We start from the raw sequence: 25,417 nt of genomic DNA, 5'->3' as shown, positions 1-25,417 counted from the left end.
TCCCCCGCTCCTCCCCGCTCCTCCCCGCGCCACTGCGCACGCGCGCCCTCGCTCTTTCTCCTCCTTCCCCTCCCCTCGGGTCTGGGTCCCGGGAAGCCGGGGCCAGCTGCGTCAGCCGGATCCCGCGCGCCGCTGCGCTGCCCGCCCTCCTGCCCGCCCTCCCCGGACTGGCTCCGCCCCACGCCTCCGTCCTCGCTCTCCCTAGGGGACGCCTCTCCGCGCGGTCCCTTCTTCCACTCTCCCCGCCCATCTCGCCGCCCCTCCTCAACCCCTTGGAACCAGATTGGGCCCCTTTAAATGGAGGCGGCTGCCTTCCAGGCGATTAGAGGCATCTGATTGGCCTTCGGTGTCCATAGCCCTGCAGGAATCCCGCCCCTTTGTTTGCCTTCACAGCGGCGGTGGAGGGACGGGAGAGTGGGGGCGGTGGGAATGAGCTCCAGCGCTGTCGTCTGGGTCTGAGGACCAGGCTCTGCACACGTGGGTGAACCGTAGCAGATGCATGATGGTGCCTGCTTCGGTGTGCGCTGCTCATCCCCGCCTTGCAGCCTTGTGTGGCCCGCCTTTCCTGCGTGGTCTTTCAGCTCCCCCTGGTGTATTGTCTGTGATTTTTGCAGGGTCACTTTTAAATTTTTCTCAGACTTTGCCATCTCCTCTACCATCTACCCCAGCTATGATCCACCCAATCCATCCACCTCTCTCTGCCCATCCTTCCCTCCCTCTCTAGTTCGTGTTAGTCACTGTGCCAAGCCATCGGGGCGACACATGAATTACCATGGCCTAACTTTCCTGGGATCCTTGAGACACTGACAGATAGTATGCGCCCAGGAATGCTATAATAGAGGTATGACTCAGAACATCAAGCAACGAAAAGCGCTTGGCCAGCAGAGGGGGAGAAAGGGAGTGCAGTCAGTCACTCCGGAGGATAGGAAATTTGAGGACAGCCGCTCTGAAGGATGGGCAGAAGTGGAGAAGGACATCCTAAAGACTGAGTAAGGCAAAGCACGTCCTGTTCTGAAGTGCTTGTGGGTTAGATGGAAGGAGACAGAGAGCTGCGGAGGACTGGAACGGGTTGTGGAGGACTTTGTGAGCAGGTGAAAGACAGCCCGAGGAACCACCGGTGGTGTTAATTTAAATTTCCTCCTAGGGCCTCAAACATGCTTGGCAGGTGTCACCACTAAGCTATATCCCTACCCCCAGCCCAGGAGTGATTTGATTTTTTATTTTGTTTATCACCAGAAGAATGTCGTGATGAAATTTCTCTTTTTGGGTAACATGGAGCATGGCGGGAGGGGTCAAGACTGCTAGAAATACACCGGTCAAGGGAAAACGGTAACCACTGGAGTGGAAGAGGCCACATAATGCCATATTAGAGGTTCGTTTCTGGGGTGACATTGGCTGGGTTTGGGGGAGGATGAAGGATGACTGATATTTCCAGACAGGTTTTTCTTCTCTTTGTCTCTTCTTGGTGCTCTTCCCCATTTCCCCCAAATGTAATACCTTTGGGCTTCTCCTTCCACATTTCCACACGAAAAACAACATCCAGGAGATGGAAGTCTCAGATCAACTTTAGTTTTCATACAGAGGCTCATCACCTGCTCACACCCCCCCCCATCATCACCTCTTTACTCTTTCATCTCTTTTATTATTTTATTTTATGTGTATGCGTATTGGCCTGCATGTGTGTATGTATGTGCACCACCATTTGTGTGCACAGAGCCTGTGGAGGTCAGATGAAGTCATCAGACTCCCTGGAACTGGAGTCACAGACAGTTATAAGCCTCCACATGGGTGCTAGGAATTGAACTCAGGTCCTCTGTACGAACAAGTGTTCTTAACCACAAAGCCATCTCTCTAGCCCCAATTTGACTCTTTGAGACAGGTCTCCCTACATAGGCCTGGCTAGCCTGGAACTTGCTGTGTAGACCTGGGTGGTCTTGAACTCACAGAGGTCCCTGTTCCTCTTCCTCTTGAGTACCCTGAATAAAGATGTGAAGCACCAAACTCAGCCTAAGTTTACTCTTAAGGTTTTAATAGTATTTTCTTGACTCACGAATGGCTTTTTATTCAGGTTTGACCCTTGCCCAATGAGTCATGGTCAAAAGTAACACAATTTATATCTAAAGTGGTATTTGGGGGCAAGGGATATAGCTTAGTTGGCAGGGTGCTTGCCTAGCACATGGAGAAACCCTGTATTGTATCCCTGGCGTTTGAAAAACTGGGTGTGGTGGTACATGGGGGATAAAAAATTCAAGGTCATACTCAGCCACATTCCAAATTTGAGATTAGCTTGGCCTACTTGAGACATTGTCTCAAACACACACATATACACACACACACACCCCAACAAAATTTAACAATAACCAACAACAACAGCAACAAAATTACAAAGAGCTATTGGTAAGAGTAAAGAGAAAGGTAGTGGCCTGTATAGCATGAAATCTGTATGGCTCAGTGGGTAAAGGCACTTAATGCCAACGCTGATGACCTGTGTTCAATCCCCAGGACCTACATGGTGGAAGGAGAGAACCAACCCCTCCACCCCAAGTTGGCCTCTGGTGGCCACACAAATGCTATGGCACATTTGCCCCTCTTACACAAATGTGCAATGAATAAAAATGTTATTAAAAAAAATAAAGCTCAGGATCTTAGTCCAGGGAATGGTACCACCCATCGTGGAAGAGTCTTCCCACCCCCATCAACCTAATAAAAATATTCCCCCATAGGCATGTCTAGAGGCCCACCTCTCAGGTGATAGCTGAGCTCATCAAGTTGATAATTGAGATTAATAACCATGTTGTATAAGCATTTTTTCAAGTGAAAAAAAATGGGAGTGTGGTTAATACAAGCAGTTTGGAGACAGAGCTGGTGTTTGAACTCAACAGGCTAGCTTCAGAGTCTGTGGCCTAATTACAAAATCTTACTTTAAAAATACGGTCATCGCCGGGCGGTGGTGGCACACGCCTTTAATCCCAGCACTCGGGAGGCAGAGGCAGGTGGATCTCTGTGAGTTCGAGGCCAGCCTGGACTACAGAGTGAATTCCAGGACAGCTAGGGCTACACAGAGAAACCTTGTCTCGGAAAATTAAAAATAAAATAAAATAAAAATAATGCCATTAACGACAGTGAGGTGGCTCAGAAGGTTAAGGTACTTCCGGCCAACCTGACAATCTGAATTTGATTCCCAGGACCTACAGGGTAAAGGGAGAGAACCAACTCCAGCAAATTGTCCTCCGATTTCCACACACATAATCCACTGCTATACCCCCCAAAATAAATAAAAATGTAATAAAAAAATTAAAAACACTTAGACTAAAGCTGGAGAGATGACTCAGTGGTTAAGAGCACTGGCTGCTCTTCTGGAGGACCCAGGTTCATTCCCAGAATCCATATGGTGGCTTCTAACCATCTGTAACTCCAATTCCAGGAGATTCAACACCATAGTCTGGATTCTGAGGGCACAACACACACATGGTACAGAGACACATACATGCAAAACACTGATACACACAAAATAAAAATTATTTCTTTTAGATTTATTTATTTTATATTAGGTGTGTGGGCATTTTGCCTGAAACTGAAGTTAAATTTTTATTTAATGTGTATGGGTGTTTTGCCTGCATGTATGTATCTATGTGCACCACATTCATAACTAATGTCATGGAGGTCAGAAGAGGACATTGGATCCCCTGAACTAGAGTTACAGACAGTTGTGAGCTGCCATGTGGGTGCTGGGTTTCGAACCCAGGTCCTCTACAAGAATAACAAGTGTTTTTAACCACTGAACCATCTCCCCAGTCCCCTTAAGGCACTTTTCTTATTGTCCATTGTAAAATACGTAGGTTCTGGCTTCCCTTTAATGGTATCACTTTCTTTAATAACTACACATGCTTTGTCCACAACTTTAAATAAGTTCCCCTGCTTTTCCTGGACAAACTACTTTTAAAAGTTTAGGCGTCTAAGTCTGGGCTGTGATGGTGCATGTCCTTAATCCCAGCACTCTGGAAGCAGAGGCAGGTGGATCTCTGTGAGTTCAAGGCCAAGCCTGGTCTACAGCCAGAGCTACACAGAGAAACCTTGTCTCGGAAAAAAAAAAAAAATTTAGGCTTCTATATTATTTAAACATTTTTCAAGTCAGGGTTTCTCTGTGTACCTCTGGCTGTCTTGGAACTCACTCTATAGACCATGCTGGCCTCAAACTCACAGACCTGCCTCTGCCTCCCGAGTGCTCGGATTAAAGGCATGCACCACCACTGCTTGGCTATTTTACTTTATTTTAATTTATTTTTGGTTTTTTGAGACACGGTTTGTTTCTCTTTGTAGCTTTGGAGCCTGTCCTGGAACTCGCTCTGTAGACCAGGATGGCCTCGAACTCACAGATATCTACCTGCCTCTGCCTCCCAAGTGCTGGGATTAAAGGTGTGTGCCACCACCACTCGGCTATATTTATTTTTTAAGTTAAAATAAAAAATAATGTGGTTTTGGGAGAAGGTGAAGATGGTGGTGGCCCCGGAGGCAGCCCTGGGAGTCCAGTGGTTTCACAGGGCCACCTGCAGCACGGTGTCACTACGGGGAGCACAGACAGCCTCCCACATGACCAGGGACACGCTGCCAGGGCCACATCCTAGGACCCCAGAAGAATGGGTCAAGGTCCCAAGAAGCGTAATATGTGTGTGGAAAACTACGATGACAGGCCGAATCCAGATGATGGCATGGGGTATGGTGACTAGCCGAAGCCTCCTGACCATTCAGCATGAGCAGGATCTATGGTATGAGTGGGACCACGGAGACCTGAAGTTAACTGTGGCGAACCTATGGGACCTAGACATGTCTATCAGGAATGGTGTGTACATGTCCCTTTCATCTGCTTCTTGCAATGTCATGAGTAAACAGATGTTTTCTTTGTGGCCTTTGTGATTTTCACGTTCTGGGTCGGGGAAACTTTCCCCACCTACCAGCTTGTGGGGCTGAAGTAGTATCCTTATATCTGTGCCTGGAACAAAGGGGTGATCCTACCCTAGAGCCTGAGCCGGTAGTTCACTGTGGGAACTGAGGGGCTGCATGGGCTTTTGTGCTCCCTAACTAGGATTCCCTCATTCCTAGAGGTTTGACTTTAGTGAAATTTCTAATAAAACAAGAGAAAGAAAGAAAAGAATGTGTCTCATCACAACGTTTTCACACGTTAAGTGTCCACGGCTCTCCCTTGTCCTCCGGTCACCTTCCCCCCCCCCTCCAGTACTGTGCCTTCCGTTTTCATGTTTATATATCTATATTGTTAAGTCTAGATTCTGCAGATGGGAGAAAGTCTGCAATATTTGTCTGTCTGTCTTCCCTATCACCCTCTTCCCCACTCTCCTCTCCCTTTACATTTCTCTCCACATACAGGTCTTCTTTTACCTTCATGTCATTACATACACACACATACAGACATACACTCCCATATACATACATACACAAATATATACATATACACATTCACACATACATACATACACACATATATACATTCACATATATACATGCACACATACATACATATGCACATATACATACATATCGGGGACTATGGGGGCCCAGCCCCTCGATAGTCCCCTCCCAGGGTCCGGGAAGAATCTACAACCAGCTAATAATTAATCTTTGATGAGAAGAAATGAATCTATGTACACGAAACTCCTTAGTCCATATACCTTATTATTCTGTGTCAGTTACAAGCTTATATTCTGCTCTCATATTTAGCTCATTTTTAGCCTGATTTCTCTCTATACTTGTCTGCGGTCCCCTCTAGGTTCTATCTTAATTCCTTCATCTAGTTCTGCCCCTTCTAGGTTCTCATCCATCTTGTTCCTTCCCATATTATCTTTTCTCCCATCTCCTTCTCTCTCCTCATCTCGTTCTTTCTCAACTTGTTCTTCCCCATCTGGCTCTTCCTCATCTTCCATCTCATCCCTCTAGTCCTCTCTTCTAGCCCTTCAATCTAGTTCTTCCCCATCTCAGTTTGTTCCTCTCAAGTTCTTACCCATCTAGTTCTTCCATTCTCTTTTCTCTTCTCTGACTCTCTGTGCCCTGGAAGTCCTGGTATATAAAGCCAGGCTTCCAGGGTCAAATGGAGGGGTGATAAGAATCACATTGAGAGGCAATAACCGTTAATTATCATTTGCAACCCCAAAGGGAAGTGACCAATGGGGAAACGAATTAACTAAAGGCTGAATTCAGGTAATATCTAAGAAGAGGGCTCTTATGTGCTCAACTATAATCTTAAACATGATTGGTAGAAAATGTTAAGAATCTGTAAGTTGCTAGGTCAATGGGAGAAAATAAAACTGTCTTCTTTTTTCCTGTGGCTCCTATCTGTCCAAGCTATCTGCCATGTTTCTGCAGGGTGGGGGAAAGTGTGTTTGGTCACTAGGCAACCTGTGTACAGCTAGATGCCTCTGGTGATAGTTAAAGGGAGATCTGGAACTAGAGGTAAGGTTTGGGAAAGGAGGAAGTAAGGCTTAATTGGCACATCCGCCAGGCCTTCTTAAACGGGTAGCCTGGATGGTTAAGTCTGTTCTTAGAGAATACAGAGTTATCTCTGATAAAGTACTCTCCTCCATCTGGGGATAGACCTGGTCGGATGCTGCCAATGATGATAATTACAGGGAGGCTTGAACTGGGGTTCTGGCTGAGCATAGCTGTCAGCACAGAAGGTTATCCAAATAACAAGGTAGGTCTATAAAGGTCTATAAAGTTAGTAAGGCTGTAAGAAAGGAGGGTCCGAGCTAAATTGTGTAAAGCTATTACTGAACATCCACCTGACCTAGGCGGTGTCTCCTTGTGGAATTTGTCTTAAATCAGGAGACTTGCATGTGGACTGTTATTACTGCTAGCCCTTGAAAGTAGCCAAGGGAGATATCTGATTCCAGAGAAAGCCTTTCCTGAGGCTGTTCTCCAAATACCTGGAATGTGTATGTCCAGAGAGTGATTAGTCCACACTGTTAGCCCTTCTTAGGGAAAAGTCAATTGGGAAAACTATGAAGGCACACATGATTTTCATAACAGAAGACAGCTGATATATAACAAGCCAAGTAACACCAAAAACTCCTTGGAATTTGGGTTCCTCTGGAGGAATTCCCTGATTCCTCCAGGTGGTGACTTTGCCATAACCAGCTGAGTTCTTATGATATATTCCTGCGGCCTGCAGCACATACATACACATATACACATGTACATAGACACATACATTCACTCATACATACATACGCTCTTCACACATATACACATACACATATATACATACATACATTATATATATGCCAACTATGAGAAAAATATATTTGTCTTCCTGCATCTGGCTTAGTTCACTCAATATCAGCAGCTCTTACCCTGTGGGTTGTGACCCCTTTCACGGGGGTTGTGTATCAGATATTTACATTATGATTCATAACAACAGCAAAATTACAGTTATGAAGCCGCAATGAAATAACTGTATTTTTGGGGGTCACCACAACACCAGAAACTGTATTAAAGGGTCACAGCAACAGGAAGGCTGAGAAACACTTCTCAATATGCTGATATCCAGTTTGGTATATTTTCCTGCAAATTACATAATTGAATTGTTCTTTACAGTTGCATAAAGTACCACTGTGCACGTGTGTGTGCACATGTGTGCATGTGTGTGTGTGTGCGTGCATCGTGTGTGTGTGTGTGTGTGTGTGTGTGTGTGTGTTACATCTCTTCATCAGTCGGTGAGCATCTAGATTGGCTCCATGTGTTGGCTGCTGTGAACGCTGCAGCTAATGAACATGGATGTGCCCGGATCTCTGCAGGATGCTACCTTAGAGCCTTTAAAGTGTATACCCAGAAGTGGTATGTCTGGATCACATGATAGTTGTAGTTTTAGGAATCTCCATGCTGATCTCCATGGGGCCACACAATTCACACCCTTCACCAGCACATATCTTGTATAATATTAGAGGGACCATCCTTAATATTATACATCCCAGGGGCTCAGGAGAGAAAACTGCTAACGGCGGGGACTATTTTCAGGAAATAGAATCTCAGCACATCGAGCTCTATAGTCCACTTGCTTTAATTCCTCTGACATAACATCCTATTTACACAGCTTCAGTTCTGTTCTTGTGCCTAGCTCCTTTCTTGCCTGATTTCCCTATCTATTACTCCCTCTAAGTTCTATCTTAATTTTCTTGTCTTAATTCTGCCTCAACTAGGTCCTTTTTATCTTGTTCTTACCCAGCAAATACTTCCCCATCTGGCTCTTCCTCATCTTCCATCTCATCCCTCTAGTACTCTCTTCTAGTCCTTCAATCTAGTTCTTCCCCATCTCAGTTTGTTCCTCTCAAGTTCTTACCCATCTAGTTCTTCCATTCTCTTTTCTCTTCTCTGCCCTCTCATTCCCTGGAAGTCCTGGTATATATACACTTACAAGCAGTATTCCCTTAGCAGTGCAAAGCCAGGCTTCCAGGGTCAAATGGAGGGGTGATAAGAATCACATAGGGAGGCAGTAACTGTTAATTATCACTTGCAACCCCAAAGGGAAGTGACCAATGGGGAAATGAATTAACTAAAGGCTAAATTCAGGTAATATCTAAGAAGAGAGTTCTTATGTGCTCAACTATAGTCTTAAACGTGATTAGTAGAAAATGTTAAGAATCTGTAAGTTGCTAGGTCAGTGGGAGAAAATAAAACTGTCTTCTTTTTTCCTGTGGCTCCTATCTGTCCAAGCTATCTGCCATGTTTCTGCAGGGTGGGGGAAAGTGTGTTTGGTCACTAGGCAACCTGTGTACAGCTAGATGCCTCTGGTGATAGTTAAAGGGAGATCTGGAACTAAAGGTAAGGTTGGGGAAAGGAGGAAGTAAAGCTTAATTGGCACATCCGCCAGGCTTTCTCAAACAGGTAGCCTGGATGCTTAAGTCTGTTCTTAGAGAGTATGGAGGTATCTCTGATAAGGTGCTTTCCTCCATCTGGGGATGGACCTGGCCGGATGCTGCCAATGATGATAATTACAGGGAGGCTTGAACTGGGGTTCTGGCTGAGCATAGCTGTCAGTGCAGAGGGTTATCTAAATATTCCTAGAAGTGGTTAGGTAAGGAGTTAAAGGTTTATAAAGTTAGTAAGGCTGTAAGAAAGGAGGGTCCAAGCTGAATTGTGTAAAGCTATTACTTAACGTCCACCTGACCCAGGTGTTGTCTCCTTGTGGAATTTACCTTAAATCAGGAGACTTGCACGTGGACTGTTATTACTGCAAGTCCTTGAAAGTGGCCAAGGGAGATCTGATTCCAGAGAAAGCCTGAGGCAGTTCTCCAAATACCTGGAATGTGTATGTCCAGAGAGTGATTAGTCCACACTGTTAGCCCTTGTTAGGGAAAAGTCAATTGGGAAAACTATGAAGGCACACATGATTTTCATAACAGAAGACAGCTGATATATAACAAGCCAAGTAACACCAAAACCTCCTTGGAATTTGGGTTCCTCTGGAGGAATTCCCTGATCCCTCCAGGTGGTGACTTTGCCATAACCAGCTGAGTTCTTATGACGTATTCCTGCAGCCTGCAGCACACATAGAGGTTTCTTGTCCCCTGTGTCATGCTAGCTTTGCTGTCACTGGCTTTCTTGACGACCGTCATTTTGAACAGGGTGAAACGGAATCTCAATGCTTCCAACATGCTGTGCGCGTGCGTGCATGTGTGTGTGTGTGTGTGTTTGTGTTTGTGTGTATGTGTGTGTGTGTTTAAGCCAGAGGCAACCTCAGATGTCATTCCTCAGAAACCATCTACCTTGGTTTTTTTTTTTTTTTTTTTTTTTTGGTTTTTCGAGACAAGGTTTCTCTGTGTAGCTTTGCGCCTCTCCTGGAACTCACTTGGTAGCCCAGGCTGGCCGCGAACTCACAGAGATCCGCCTGGCTCTGCCTCCCGAGTGCTGGGATTAAAGGCGTGTGCCACCACCACCCGGCCCTACCTTGTTTTTTGAGACAAGGCCTTTCTTTAACTGAAACCTGGGCTTCCTGATTGGGCTCAGCTGCCAGTCAGCCTCCCGAGGGCTAGGATTTCAAGCATCTGCCACTATGCTTGGCTTCTTCCGTGGGGTTTGAACTCAAGTCCTCGTGCTCGCATGACCAGCATTTTACTGATTGGCTCTTCAGTGAACTGATATGGTTTTAATTTTGCACTTACCTGCAAGCTAAGGATGCTGAAGTTTTTTCCATGTATTTATCTATCATTTGTATTTCTTCTCTTGAGAACTGCATGCTCATTTTATTTGCCCATTATTGACTGGATGGCTTCTTTTATTTTATATTTAATATTTGAGTTCTTGAATTCTAGATATTAATCCCGTAGCTATATGTGTAGTTAGCCAAGGTTTTCCTCTCATTCTGTTGGTGCCTCTTTATTCTACTGGTTCTTCCCTTTGCCGCAAAGCTTTTTAATTCCACGTGATCTCATTAGTTAATTCTTGTTATTATTCCCTCAGCTGTTGAAGTCTTTTCCAGAATCTCTTTCTCAATTCCTATATTTTGTATCGTGCTAGTTTACTAGTTTCAAAGTTTTCGGTCTTATTTCAGATATTTGATCCATTTTGCACTGAGTTTAGATAGGGTGATACATAGAGATCATTGTGTTACTTCTGGGCCGATATGAATAAATATCTACTCACTGCAGAGAGGTCACCACCGACAGACCAAAGTGACAATTCCACCCAGGCTTGCTCAGTGAACTGGTGAGTTTATTGGGGTTACTTCCCAGAACAGGGCTGATGCAATGGCAGCTGCATTATGGAAAAGCCCACCTCAGCATGGGTTGTTGACCCAGGAAAGCCATTCTCCCTAGAACTCTCTACATGGCGTTCAGGCAGCTGGGCAAGTTAGAGAGCCTCCTCTTCCCAGCAATCCTTATTGTTCATATATTCTTAGGGAGGGATCATGTGAAATTTATAAGTTTCAGGCACTTTCTGAATCTTCTAAGTTTTGTTTACTTTCAGTCTTAAAAAAAAAAAAAAAAAACCTGCCGGGCAGTGGTGGCGCATGCCTTTAATTCCAGCACTCGGGAGGCAGAGGCAGGTGGATCTCTGTGAGTTCGGGGCCAGCCTGGTCTACAGAGTGAGATCCAGGACAGGCACCAAAACTACACGGAGAAACCCTGTCTCAACCCCCCCCCCTTGTCGCCGCAAAAAATGGATAGAGGTGCCTTAAGGAAGGGTGGAAACAGTGAAACAAGTGATGTGAGAGAGGGAGGGAATATTGGGAATGGAAAGACTTAAGTGAGGACCAGAGAAGAGCAGAAGGTTAACCAGGGCTAAGCAGGTATGAGGAAGCCACATGGAAATCTACTACTTCATAGGTTAATAAAAATGTATAAGTAGGGGCTGGAGAGATGGCTCAGCGGTTAAGAGCACTGGCTGTTCTTCCAGAGGTCCTGAGTTCATTTTCCAGCACCCACATGGTGGCTCACAACCATCTGTAATGAGATCTGGTGCCCTCTTCTGGCCTGCAGGAATCCATGCAGGCAGAACACTGTATACATAACAAATAAATAAATCTTTAAAAAACAAAACAAAACAAAAATCTAAAAAGAGCTTGAATGGAGGAACTCTGAATAGTGGATAATGCTGATCTCAGAAGTCATAAGTTATTAAATGAAATTCCTAGTACCAAGTATGGGATACCTCCCGATGGCTGGCTAGGAAATCCCCAGAGTCCCTACTCCCTAAACAATGTAGGTTATTGTCCTTGCTCTTGATTTTCTTTTTTCTTTCTTTCTTTTTTTAAAGATTTATTTATCTATTTATCTATCTATCTATTTATTTATTTATTATGTATACAGTTTTCTGCCTACATGCCAGAAGAAGGCACCAGATCTCATTATAGATGGTTGTGAGCCACCATGCAGTTGCTGGGAATTGAACTCAGGACCTCTGGAAGAGCAGTCGGTGCTCTTAACCTCTGAGCCATCTCTCTAGCCCTGCTGTTGATCTTCTATCAGAACTAGATGGTAAGACTATTGCTGAACACATCGCACACTTTGGATGCAGGACGTAGAGGCATCATTCTGCAACTGGACGCTTCCTCTCTGCTGGCCAGCTTTTGTAGTGGCGCAAGTTGGCATGAAGGTTTGTGAGGGCTAAATTTCATGGAAAGTGATTTTTTTTTGTTTTCTTGTTTTTGTTTTTAGATTCAATATCACATAGTTAATGTTCTCAAACTCAGGGTGTCGTCAAAGACGATTTTGAACTTCTGACCCTTTTGCCTCTTCCTCCTAACTCACAGCTGTCGGAAAGCCTTCTGTCATGCACAGTTTTGATTATTTTCTGAAGCATTTGCAACCAGATTACAGAAAAGGAGTCTAATGACTATAACTTTTTTTTAAAAAACGAAAGCCTTTTCACTTGCTTCCTGTTTGACTTTCTTTTAAAAAATACTTGTTTTATTTTGTGAGTATGTGTGTTACCTGCATGTACGTAAGTCCATCAAGTGCATACAGTGCCTGCGGAGGTCAGAGGAGGTATCGGATCCCCTAGAACTGGAGTTAGAGGCAGTAATGAGCCGCCATGTAGGTGCTAGGAACTGAACCCAGGTCCTCTGCAAGAACAGCTGGCTGTTAGCCACTGGGGCCATCACTCCAGCCCAGATGAGTACAACTTGTGGATAAAGCTAAACTTATTTTCCCGACAAATTGGTTTTTCTTCTGGTTATCTTTCAGATACAAATTGGACTTGCTTTGTCTCTTTTGCTTTGTTCTGTAGTTTGCTTTTGAAACTTGTAGCTGCTGCCTCTGAACATTCTGCAGCAGCACGACCCCTAAGAGCTCAGTCTGGCCCACATCTTAAGGTTGCTCCCCATGAAGTACAGAACAGAGAAGTTGAGCCTTATCAATGGATTCCAGCTAAGCTGAACCTGTGAGCTACTCTTTCTAAACCAGCTTGTCGTGGTTCAAACGTGGCTAAAAGGGTTTTGATCCCAACTCCCAATGATCAGTCACTTCCCCTCCAACTTGGGTCCAGATTAGACTGACAATGGGAACAAGTCCATCCTCTCCACGGAGGCAACCAGAACTCAGCGGCAGGACATTTGATCGTGATTTGCAGATGCTCTCACGAGACAAAAGAGGCTCTAAAAAATACGCGTTTTCAGAATTACCAAGTAATTGTAAGTAAGAGATGTTATAAAGAAGATGTTATAAAGCAAGTGTTTCTGTGAGTGACTGCCTGATAATAACTATTATGAAAGATGCTGACCAAATCAGAAATTGTTTTCCCCCTACTGAGACAGGGTTTCCCTGTGTAGCCCTGGCTGTCCTGGAACTAGCTCTGTAGACCATGCTGGTCTCAAACTCCAGAGAGATCCTCCTGCCTCTGCCTCCCAAGTGCTGGGATCAAAGGCATGAGCCACCACCGCCTGGCTCAAATCAGAAGTTTTTACTGGGCCAGTTTGAGCCTGATAACAGAATCACTAAGGTCTACATCTTGAATTTTATTCAAATGGGAACAGTTTTAGGGATGAAAGGCAACATGGAATAATCCAGAAAAAGGTCCTGTGAAGTTACCTCTACCAAGTAACTGCACGGCAGATGTCACTGAGGCTCGGTAGGGCTTTCCTTTAGACACAGATAATACAATGTTTATTTTCATTGATTCCAAATATGTTGTCTTTCCTGGTGGCCCACGCCCATGGAGCCATTTACAAGAAAAGAGGGCCCCTCCCATGATTTATCTAATTAGATGCTTTCTGGCTTGACATTTTTTTTTTCATTCTTACAGTTTATAATGTAGTTTGCCTTGTGTTTCAGGCTGGCCTCAAACTTGTCAGCCTCCTGGGGTTACATGTATCCATTATTACATCTGGCTTATAATGGTATTTAAAAAAAAAAAAAAACTTTAGGCTTAAGTCTCTGATACCTTTTCATCTAAGATATGTTTTGATTGCCCAGGCACAATGACAGACAGCTAACACATCCTGTTATTTTAATGTAAACACCAGTAAAATCATAGAAGAAAAAAAATGTAGACCCAAGTCCAGCCACTCATGTACAGCCCATAGCTGAGAGAGTGTTGCCAGATGTATTGATCTGAATGAGAATGGCCCCCATAGGCTCAGATATTTGAACACTTGGCCCCCAGTTGGTGGAACTGGTTGGGAAGGATTAGGAGTCAGACCTTGTTGGAGGAGGTGTGTCACTGGAGGTGGACTTTGAGGTTTAAAAAGCTCATGCTGTTTCCTGTTAGCTCTCTCTTGGCCACATGATTGTGTCTCAAGATGTAAGCTCTCGGCTCCTGCTCCACAGGCATGCTCGCCTGCCTGCTGCCATGCTCTCTACCATGATGGTTATGTACTCTCTGAAACTGTAAGCCTCCAATAAACTCTCGGTCATGGTGTCTTATCACAGCAATAGAAAGGTAACTAAGATCCCAGGCACCACCTGGTTTCTGTTTTTTGTGTCCCTTTGTAGCAAGCCTGCTCTTGTCCCTCTTAGGGCCAAGCAGCCTTAACTGTCTTCTTTTGTAAGTAAGCAAAAGGTTGGAGACCATAAAGTTACAAAAACTTCAACCACTCAGGGAATATAAGAAAAGACACCAGGTGACATACATATTTCCAGGTGGTAACCAGGCCAACTTAAAGTAGGCAAAACTGTTATTCTTCCATCAGGCACTTAATGGATGCTCAAAGTGAGCTTGAGGAAGTTATAGAACACATCAACCTCCACCCTTCAGCCCCTCTCAAAAATAAAGAGTAAAAATGAAGAGAGGGACAATTTGTAACTTCGATATAGCCCGACTGAACATAGCCTGAATTATTGTCTAATCCCCTAATTCTTCCTGTCTCCAAGGACAGGATGGAGATTGACTAGAAGGTCCTTGTGACTAAACCAGCTAAAACTGGTTGGATCTGAGATGGCTACCTGAATTGTAACAGACCTCAGACCCTTACTGAGGAAGGAACAAAGACAAAGGAAGAAACTGTTTGTGTAGGGAAAAAAAAATCTAGACCTCCAGCTTCACTTCACAATCAGTAGGAATTGAAACTGGGGTATTAACCCCAGAGTCTCGTCTGAGAGCCCATTTCCTTATTCACAGCACCCTACTTCAAAATGGCTGATTTAAGGCTGGGATAGCCTCAGGTGATGAGCACGTACTCCTCTAGCAGAGGACTGGAATTGGGGTACCGGCACCTACGGGCAGCTTGCAACTGCTTGTAACCCCAGCTCCAGGAGATCTGACACCCCTCAAAATTCCACCTGCATCACCACTCACATATGCACACAACTCCCCACCCCCATGTACACATACTGAATTTTCCATAGAGGGGAAGAGTTTGGAGGATGAAAACTTAAAAATAAGTATTAAAATAAATAAATGTTAAAATATTTAAATATTAAATATTCAATTTTAAAAATAAAATAAATATTTAAAAAATGACTGCATAAAAATAAAGGATGAACACCTTTAATCCCAGCACTCGGGAGGCAGAGGCAGGCAGATCTTTGCGAGTTCGGGGCCAGCCTGGTCTACAGAGCGAGATTCAGGAAAGGCGCAAAGCTACACAGAGAAACCCTGTCTCGAAAAACCAAAAAAAAAAAAAAAAAAAAAGGGAAGACAATTCAGTAGTGTACCCTTACAACATGTAACAGAATAATGTCCCATATTTTTACCAAGGAAAAATCTAAATATACTTTGTTTCCTCTTAGTTGATTTAAAAATCAGGAATTTTCTAGGTTACAAAGCTGGGCCAAAACACCATTAGTCTCCCACGAACATTGCTTTTGATAACACCTCTGATGTGTGGATTAAGATGATAATAGTTGCCTAGGTTACCTTTCAATAACTCAAGGCTGTTTGTGCTGAATACACCAACTGTTCACTTGGACCAGAAAGCGAAGGCCGCTGGGGGGGATGAACCACTTCCCCCTCACGGATGTCTGTCTCCTTTGCTGTCTTAACCACTGGGGAGAGGCTACTCAGCTTTTCCTGTAACCATGCTGTTCATTTGAGAAATGTTTTGTCCCAAACTATAAGTCAGGGTTAACATGACCTAGACTTACCTCGTCTGTCTCTCACACCGTCAAAGGTCAAAGGTAACTACCAGACACCTCGACCAGACTCTAAAAGCAGCAAAAGGAGGGGCACTGAGTTCCTGGAAGATCTCTGCCCATTTCTGGAAAAAATATGAATATTCTTCATCTTTATTAGCATGGCTCTCTCCCTCATTATCTGTATTCCGAGTCTGTAACCTGTCAGCTCCCTGGAGTTGAGGATTTGTTTGTTTGTTTGTTTTTATTTATTTTTGTATTTCTGAGACAGGGTTTTCTCTATGTAGCTCTGGCTGTCCTGAAACTTGCTCTGTAGACCAGACTAGCCTTGAACTCACAGAGATCCACCTGCCTCTGTTTCCCAACTGCTGGGACTAAGGGCATGCTGGGACTATGCCTGTTGAGGATTTGATTTGCGATCAAGGTGCGTGTTTCTCTGTTCTTCAGCCACTGCTAATATTCATTTCTTCAGACACTGTTTTTCCTCTGGGAAGAGTTTCCTGATGAAGTGTCCTGGGTATTTTTATGTCAACTTGACACAAGCTAGAGTCATCTGAAAGGTGGGAATCTCAGCTGAGAAAAAGGCCTCCATAAGATCCAGCTGTGGGGGGCTTAGGGATTTAGCTCAGTGGTAGAGCGCTTTCCTAGGAAGTACAAGGCCCTGGGTTCGGTCCTCAGCCCTGAAAAAAAGAAAGAAAAAAAGATCCAGCTGTGGGGCATTTTCTTTTCTTTTCTTTTTCTTTCTTTCTTTTTTTTTTTTCTTTTTTTCTTTTTTTTGGTTTTTCAAGGCAGGGTTTTTCTGTGTAGCTTTGCGCCTTTCCTGGAACTCACTTGGTAGCCCAGGCTGGCCTCGAACTCACAGAGATCCACCTGCCTCTGCCTCCCGAGTGTTGGGATTAAAGGCATGCGCCACCACTGCCCGGCGCATTTTCTTTAAGTTTTTTTTTTTTTTTTTTTTTTTTAGATTTGTTTATTTATTATGTATACGATGTTCTGCCTGCGTGTACACCTGCAGGCCAGAAGAGGGCACCAGATCTCATTATTGATGGTTGTGAGCCACCATGTAGTTGCTGGGAATTGAACTCAGGACCTCTGGAAGAATAGCCAGTGCTCTTAACCTCTGAGCCATCTCTCCAGCCCAACTGGCGCATTTTCTTAATTAGTGATTAATGGGGACGGGCCTGGGCCATTGTGGGTGGGGCCATCCCTGGGTTGGTGGTCTTGGGTTCAATAAGAAAGCAGGCTGACAAGCCATAGAGAGCAAGATAGTAAGCTGCACTCCTCTATCGCCTCTTGCCTCCAGGTTCCAGCCCTGCCTGAGTTCCTGTACTGACTTCCTTCAAGGATGGGCTATTACGTGGAAGTGTAAGCCAAGGAAACCCTTTCCTCTCCAAGTTGTCTTTGGTCATGGTGTTTAATCCTAGAGATAGTAGCCCTGGGTAGGACAATGCCTATATGTCTTAACAGTAGCCAATAGACAGTTTTGGTAACTTAAGAGAAACTTAAAAGAGTTTCTATAAAGATGTATTTACTGATTATGTATACAGTGTTCTGTCTGCATGCCAGACGAGGGCACCAGATCTTATTATAGATGGTTGTGAGCCACCATGTGGTTGCTGGGAATTGAACTCAAGACCTCTAGAAGAGCAGCCAGTGCTCTTAACCACTGAGCCACCTCACCAGCCCCTTAATAGAGTTTCTGAAGGTCTCTCTGTCTTTTCTTCTTTTCAGTAAAATGAGGTCACAGGGTGGTTCCTGGGGTCCATTGGATAGGACTGAGGCCGGCAAGGTAAAACCACAGGGCCAGTACAATTATGTGCCATTTATTTATTTATTTATTTATTTATTTATTTATTTATTTATTTATTTATTTGCTTATTTATTTATTTATCTATCTATTTTATTTATTTATTTATTTATTCATTCATTCATTCATTCATTTATTTATTTATTTATTTATTTTGGTTTTTCGAGACAGGGTTTCTCTGTAGCTTTGGAGCCTGTCCTGGAACTCACTCTGTAGAACAGACTGGCCTCAAACTCACAGAGATCCACCTGGCTCTGCCTCCCCAGTGCTGATGAAATAGTCAAATAGAGACAAACAACCAAATAGGTTAAACATGAGAAGATAACACATAAGCTAGGTTTTGCCGGGCAGTGGTAGTGCACGCCTTTAATCCCAGCACTCAGGAGGCAGAGGCAGGCAGATCTCTGTGAGTTTGAGGCCAGTCTGTTCTACAGAGTGAGTTCCAGGACAGGCTCCAAAGCTACAGAGAAACCCTGTCTCGGAAAAAGAAGAAGAAGAAGAAGAAGAAGAAGAAGAAGAAGAAGAAGAAGAAGAAGAAGCAGCTAGGTGTAGTGGCATAAATGCCTGTAATCCCAGATCTCAGGAGACAGAGGCCAGAGAGTTGTGAGTCTGAGGCTAGTGTGGTGGTTTGAATGAAAATGGCCCCCTGTAGGCTCATATGTTTGAATACTTTGTCCCCAGCAGTCAGAACTGTTTGGGAAGGATTGGGAGGTGGGGCCTATTTGGAGGAAGTGTGTCAATGGGTGGGATTTGAGGGTTTTAAAAGACAGGTGTGTTCTCTGGCTCCTGTGTGGGGGTCGTACATGTGAGCTCTGTTCTTGCTTCAGGTCTTCTCCCCACCATGATGGACTCCAGGCCTCTGGAACCACAAGCCCAAATGGATGCTTCCTTCTATAAGTCGCCTTGGTTGTGGTGTTTTTAATCACAGCAATGGAAAAGTAACTAATACAGTGAGGTTTCCTAATGGTGAAACCGTTCTGAGGAGAAAGAAATGTAAATGCTATCCACTAAACACATGAGACTTATTCTATGTCAATAATTACTGAGAGAAAGGTTGAAAGATGATCATTGTTATCATTCAGATTGATAATTTTTTTTTTTGGTTTTGGTTTTGTTTTTTTTTTGAGACAGGGTTTTCCTGTGTAATAGCCCTAGCTGTCTTGGAACTCACCAGGCTGGCCTTGAACGCACAGAGATCTACCTGCCTCTGTCTCCTGAGTGCTAGGATTAAAAGTGTGTGCCAACACTGCCATCCAGCTATTTAATATTAATTGAACATTTTAAAAAATAGAGATTTAGCCTGGTGGTGGTGGTGGTGGTGGTGGTGGTGGTGGTGGTGGTGGTACACACCTTTAATCCCAGCACTCGGGAGGCAGAGCCAGGTGGATCTCTGTGAGTTCGAGGCCAGCCTGGTCTACAGAGTGAGTTTCAGGACAGGTTCCAAAGCTACAGAGAAACCCTGTCTCAAAAAACCTAAATAAATAAATAAATTAAATAAAAATTAAAAAAAAGATGTATTTATTTTTATTTTATGCGTATGAATGTTTTGCCTGAATGTTTGTGTACCACCTGCTCTCAGTGACTGTGGAAGCCAGAAGAGGGCATCCCCTGGAATTAGAGTCACAGACAGTTGTGAGCTGCCATCTTGCTGCTTGGAAACAAACTGGGCCCTCTGCCAGCAACCGGTGGTCTTAACCACTGTGCAATCTCTTCAGACTCTAGAACACTTTTCATGTACCAGACATAGTCTTAAGAGATGGGAACCAGACAGTGAAGAAGGTAAGAATCCTTTCATCGTGTTTGTGGGCTTTTTAAAAAATTATTCATTTTTCATACAATACATTTTGCCCCCAGCCTCCTCCCTCTCCCTTCCTCATCTCCCCACCTCCCCTCTCTCTCAGATCCACTCCTCCATTTCCCTTCAGAAAAGAGCAGGTCTCCCAGTGATATCACCAAACATAGCACAAGAAGATGCAGTAAGACTAGGCATAAACCCTCATGTCAAGGCTGGGCGAGGCAACCCAGTAGGAGGAAAAGGGTCCCAAGAGCAGGCAAAAGAGTCAGAGACACCCCCACTACCCATGTTGGGCATCCCATTAAAAATCCCAACCTAAACAACATAGCATGTATTCAGAGGACCTAGGGCAGACCCATGCAGGCTCTGTGAGCCCCTGCTTCAGTCTCTGTGAGCCCCATGAGCCCTGCTGAGTTGATTCTGTGGGCTGTGTTCTCGTGGTGCCCTCGACCCCTCTGGTTCTTACAATCCTTCTCCCTCTTCCACAGGGTTCCCTAAACTCTACCTAATATTTGGGTCTGTACATCTGCTCCCATCAGCTGCCAGAGGAAGCCTCTCTGATGATGATTGTGCTGAGTACAGCAGAATGTCATTAGGAATCATTTCATTGACCTTTTTTTTGGTCAGTTGTGTCTGGTTTTATCCTAGGTTACTGGGTCATCCAGCTTCTGGCTCCTGGCCATCCAGGTAGTGTTGAACATGGGCTCCCTCTTGTGGCTTAGGTGTCAAGTTAGACCACTCTGTGGGCTTTTTTAGACAAGGTCTCACTATGTACTTTTGAATTCAGAGATCCTCCTGCCTCTGCCCTCCAGAGTGCTGGCTTTAAAGGCGTACACCACTGTGGTGCCTGTGCTTGTTTGTCAACTTGACTACATCTGGAATTAATTAAAACGCAAGAGGCTGGGCACACCTGTGAGGGATTTTTTTCTTAATTAAATTGATCATTTGAAGTGGGAAGACCCACTTTCAATCTGGATCTTTTGGGGTAGAAAGATACACCTTCAATCCCTGCTGGAGTCTTGGACCTTCCATTGGTAGACAGCCATTGTTGGACTGGCTGGACCATAGCCTGTAAGCCATTCTCATAAATCCCCTGTATGCAGCCATACATACAAACATACAAACATACATACATACATACATTTCTTAAGTTCTGTTCCTTGTGAATTTGTATTTTAAACACTAGAGAGTGTCAATCAATTAGAAAGTTAGTTAGCTCTTCCTCCCCTCCCCCACTTCCTCTTTTCTTCCTTTCTGGAGACAGAGTCACACTATGTTCCCCTGGTTGGCCTTCAAGTGGTGGGCAAAAGTGGCCCTCCCACCTCAGTCTCCCAAGCTGCAGAGACCACAGGCACGCACCACCAGATGTAAATATGTTTGATGTGAGTTACAGAAAATGCACATGGATGCTGGAGAGACAGCTCAGAGGTTAAGAACACACACTGCTTTGGCAGAAGACTCAAGTTCAATTCTTAGCACCCCTGTTGGTTGCCTCACAATGCCTATAACTCCAGCTTCAGGGACCTCTGCCCTCCCAGGGCACTTCTCTCTGCCCTCTCCAGGACACACACACACACACACACACACACACACACACACACACACACACTGAGTTAAAAATAAAAAAATAAGTAATAATTAAAATAAAAAAGAAAGTCCACTTGATACATTGGAGAAAGAGCCTTTTTCACAAACAGTACTGGGAGAACTGGATATTTATATTTAGTGTGAGGGTCTGAGACTCGCTGAAGGGAGACCCCAGACTCAAATAGTGTGCGAAGACAAAGAGTGTTTACTCTACAGAACATTTTGGCATTCGAGGTCCACCACTTGTACAAATGGCGCCCCAGAACAAAGGCGTGCATGTCATTTTAAGCATAGCTAGGGGAATTTCAGGAACAGTTAGGTCATCTAAAACATGCTCGGTTAAACTAGCAGCAGTTACATTAATATATTTTTGATTGGCAGAGGTTTTAGTTTTTTTTCCCCGTCATTGGGCATACTGGGGCAAGTCTGAGCCTGTTTCAGGGGGTTACAGGAACTGTCCTTTTTTTGGTGACTGTCTCGTGATACTGTGGGGGCTGGCTCAGGCCTCGTACTTGCTTCCCTCCTCGTCTCCACTGTCAGGGGCGGTGTTGACTAATGGCCCTTTATCAGAAAAAAAAAAAAAAAACACATCAACAAACTTGTTTGCTTTTAAAAAACTGAAATGGGAGAAATCTAGACCTCTCAGTAGATACATATATCTATATGTAGATACCTACATACACTATATGTAGAAAATCGAAACTAGATCCCTATCTCTCACCCTGAATAAAAATCAATTCAAAATATACCAAAACTGCTGGGCAGAGGTGGCGCACGCCTTTAATCCCAGCACTTGGGAGGCAGAGGCAGGCAGATCTCAGTGAGTTCCAAGCCAGCCTGGTCTACAGAGCAAGTTCCAGGATAGCCAGGACTGTTACACAAAGAAACTCTGTCTCAAAAAACCAAAACCAAAAACAAAAACAAAACAAAAAACCAAAACTACCAGAGAAAAATATAGGCAAATACTTCAAGTTACTATTAAATACAGGCAAGGACTTTCCGAATATAACTCCAACAGGTTAGCAAGAATGAGAGCTGACAAACGGTGCCAGGCATGGGGGTGGGGAATTCATGCCCTTAAACCCAGCCAGCACTTGTAAGGGTGAGGGAGGAAGATCAGGACTTCAACGTGCTCCTTGGCTATACAGTGAGTTCAAGGCCAACCTGCGCTACATGAGACTCCTGTCTCAAAAAGGGAATGGAACTGGGAGATGGCTCAGCAGTTAAGAGCACTTGTTGTTCTTCTAGAGGACCTAGGTTCAGATCCCAGTCCACGTATAATGGCTCAAACCCATCTGTAATTACAGTTCCACAGGATTTGATCTTCTGACCTCTGTGGGCACCAGGTATGCATGTAATGTATAGACATACATGCAGGCAAAACACTCATGCACATAAAATAAACAAATCTTTAAATAAAAGTTTGGAGTGATGGTTCAACAGCTAAGAGCACTTGCTGGACAATCATAAGGATCTGAGTTCAATTCCACCATCCAAGCTGGGTGTCGTCTTTCACATAGTAGGGTTGTGGGGACAGGAGAATCACTGGGTCTCACGATACCAGACTTGTGTGTTGGGTGTGTGTTGGAGGGGAGAAATGGAGTTAATTCCAGGGTCCAGGAGAAGCCCTGCTGGAATGGAGTAAGGTGAGGAGGATGCCTGCTCTGGCCTCTGTGAGCTGGTAGATACTATACCTGAACACACACGAACATGCACCACACATAACAACAAGACAAAAAATACGTGACAAAGTGATTTTATCAAATTACAATACTTCGGCACAGCCAGGTATGGTGACACACACCTTTAATCCAGCATTTGGGAGGCAGGGGCTGGTGAATCTCTGTGAGTTAGAGGCTAGCCTAGTCTACAGAGCAAGTTCCAGGCCAGCCAGGGCTACACAGTGAGGAGGTCTCTCTCTCTCTCTCTCTCTCTCTCTCTCTCTCTCTCTCTCTCTCTCTTTTTTGTTTTTGAGACAGGGTTTCTCTGTGTAGCTTTGCGCCTGTCCTGGAACTCACTCTGTAGCCCAGGCTGGCCTTGAACTCACAGAGATCCACCTGCCTCTGCCTCCCGAGTGCTGGGATTAAAGGCATGCGCCACCACTGCCCGGCAAGGAGGTCTTAAAGGAAGGAAGGAAGGAGGGCACACACCTTTAATCCCAGCACTTGGGAGGCAGAGTTTCAAACCCTGTCTCGAAAAAACCAAAAATAAATAAATAAATAAATAAATAAATAAATAAATAAATAATCAAAAGCTTACAAAAAAGAAAAAAAAAAAAAAAGAACCCAAAGCTGAACAGACAGTTCTCAATGGCAAATAAACATACAAATAAATGTTCAACCTCTTGAGCTGCTAAGGTAACACAGACTGAAAGTTAGAAGTGGTGTCCTGAGTGCCTATAATTTCATCACTGAGGAAATAGAGACAGAGGACCAAGGTCATCCTCAGCTATAGGAAGTTCAAGGCTAGCTTGTGCTATGTGAATTTCTCTCTCTCTCTCTCTCTCTCTCTCTCTCTCTCTCTCTCTCTCTCTCACACACACACACACACACACACACACACACACACACTACCACCACCACCACCAAAACCAAAATATCAAAACCCTACTACAGTGAAGATGTATTTCACCCCAGTCAAAATAGTTATTATCAGGAAAACAACACATGCTAATGAGGAGGGGAAGGATATATAAGTGTACTCTGACACACTGCTGGTAAGGAGTGTAAATTAGTCCAGCCATTACTGAAATCCATACAAAGGCTTTTCAGAAGGTAACAGCAGGACTATTAAGGGGTTCAGCTATGGCACTCCTGAGCACACACCGATGAAGCAAAGGCAGAAGAAGTAAAGGGGTGCCTGGACCCCGTGCTCACCATGGCGCTGCTCACAATAGCTAAGCCGTGGCATCTAGGTGCTCATCAAGTAAGAACAGATAAAGAAAATTAAGCACATATTCAGAATGAAGTATATTCGGCCAGGATGAAGAACAAAATCATATCACACGTAGGAATATGAAGACTGGCGATCACTCATGTTATGTGAAATAAGCCAGATTCAGAACATAAAGATCACATGTTCTTGAATATGTAGAATCTAATTTTTTTTCTTTTTAAAAACATGAAAGTCAGCGTAGTAATTGGGAGGAGAAAGGGGACCAGTGTGTAGGGAAGGGGAAGCGATGGACAAGATGAGATGATAGGAGATGTAAATATAACCACAGTACATTATTTACATCTATGGAAATGTGATCATGAGACCTGGGTGTGGTGGTAAATGCTTGTAATCCCACAACTTGGAAGGTGAGGACGAAGGATGCTGGTTTGAGTCTAGACTAAGATTTATAGTGAGACCCTGCTTGAGGAGTTGTGGGGAATGGGGGGAGCACAATGAAGAACTAGGTGTGGTGAGGACGATGATTGCCTTTAATACCAGTCTTCAAGAAGCAGAAGCAGGAAGATTGTGGTAATCCCACCAAGTGAGAGTAAAGACCATTACCCCAAATTCTTTTTTTTTTTTTAAAGATTTATTTATTATGTAAACAGTGTTCTGTCTGCACATATCCCTGCAGGCCAGAAGAGGGCACCAGATCTCATTACAGATGGTTGTGGTTGCTGGGAATTGAACTCAGGACCTTTGGAAGAGCAAGCAGTGCTCTTAACCTCTGACTCCAGCCCTACCCAAATTCTCTCTTTTTTTTTTTTTAAGTCTTTTTTTTTTTTTTTTCTTAATGCTGAATGCTGTTTATTGAAGGGGGGAGGAGGTCTTAAATACAGGCTTACAGCACAATGGGAGAACCCCGGAGGGCAGAAGTTCGCTACTGATGTTTTACAATCTTGCATCTAAGCTGTTAACACCCATTATGCAGGATACACAGACAAGGAACTTCCCTTAAGCATTCAGGAGGTTGAAACCCGCCAAATTCTTTTAGTTGAATTAAGCAAGCTTTATTTTCTGTCAGGATACCTCCCTAAAGTGGGGTTTGAGAAAACAGCATCAGACACAGGAGAAAGTAGGGCCTATTTTCACTCCTAAACTGCAAGGCTAGGGGGGTTTCAAGGTTTTTTGGTGACATAAGAACTTGGCAGAACATCTTATCAGGGCGGAGGTTAGAGTATTAGGGTGTGGAACAAGTCAAATTCCGGAATATGGGTCAAGACATGGTTAAACCCACATTTTACAGAAAACAGGAATGAACTTATTTTGACCTTA

General features: G+C 44.2%; 1 pseudogene; it reads left to right on the top strand.

The window, feature by feature from the left end:
• Positions 1–4,494: 4,494 nt before the first annotated feature.
• On the top strand, positions 4,495–5,050 carry LOC131917003 (NADH dehydrogenase [ubiquinone] 1 beta subcomplex subunit 8, mitochondrial-like; annotated as a pseudogene).
• Positions 5,051–25,417: the final 20,367 nt, after the last annotated feature.

Source organism: Peromyscus eremicus, chromosome 8a (genome assembly GCF_949786415.1).
Source record: "Peromyscus eremicus chromosome 8a, PerEre_H2_v1, whole genome shotgun sequence".
NCBI classification, from domain to species: domain Eukaryota; kingdom Metazoa; phylum Chordata; class Mammalia; order Rodentia; family Cricetidae; genus Peromyscus; species Peromyscus eremicus.
The sequence above is the reverse complement of the archived record's forward strand: the minus strand, read 5'-3'. Positions and strand labels throughout refer to the sequence as shown.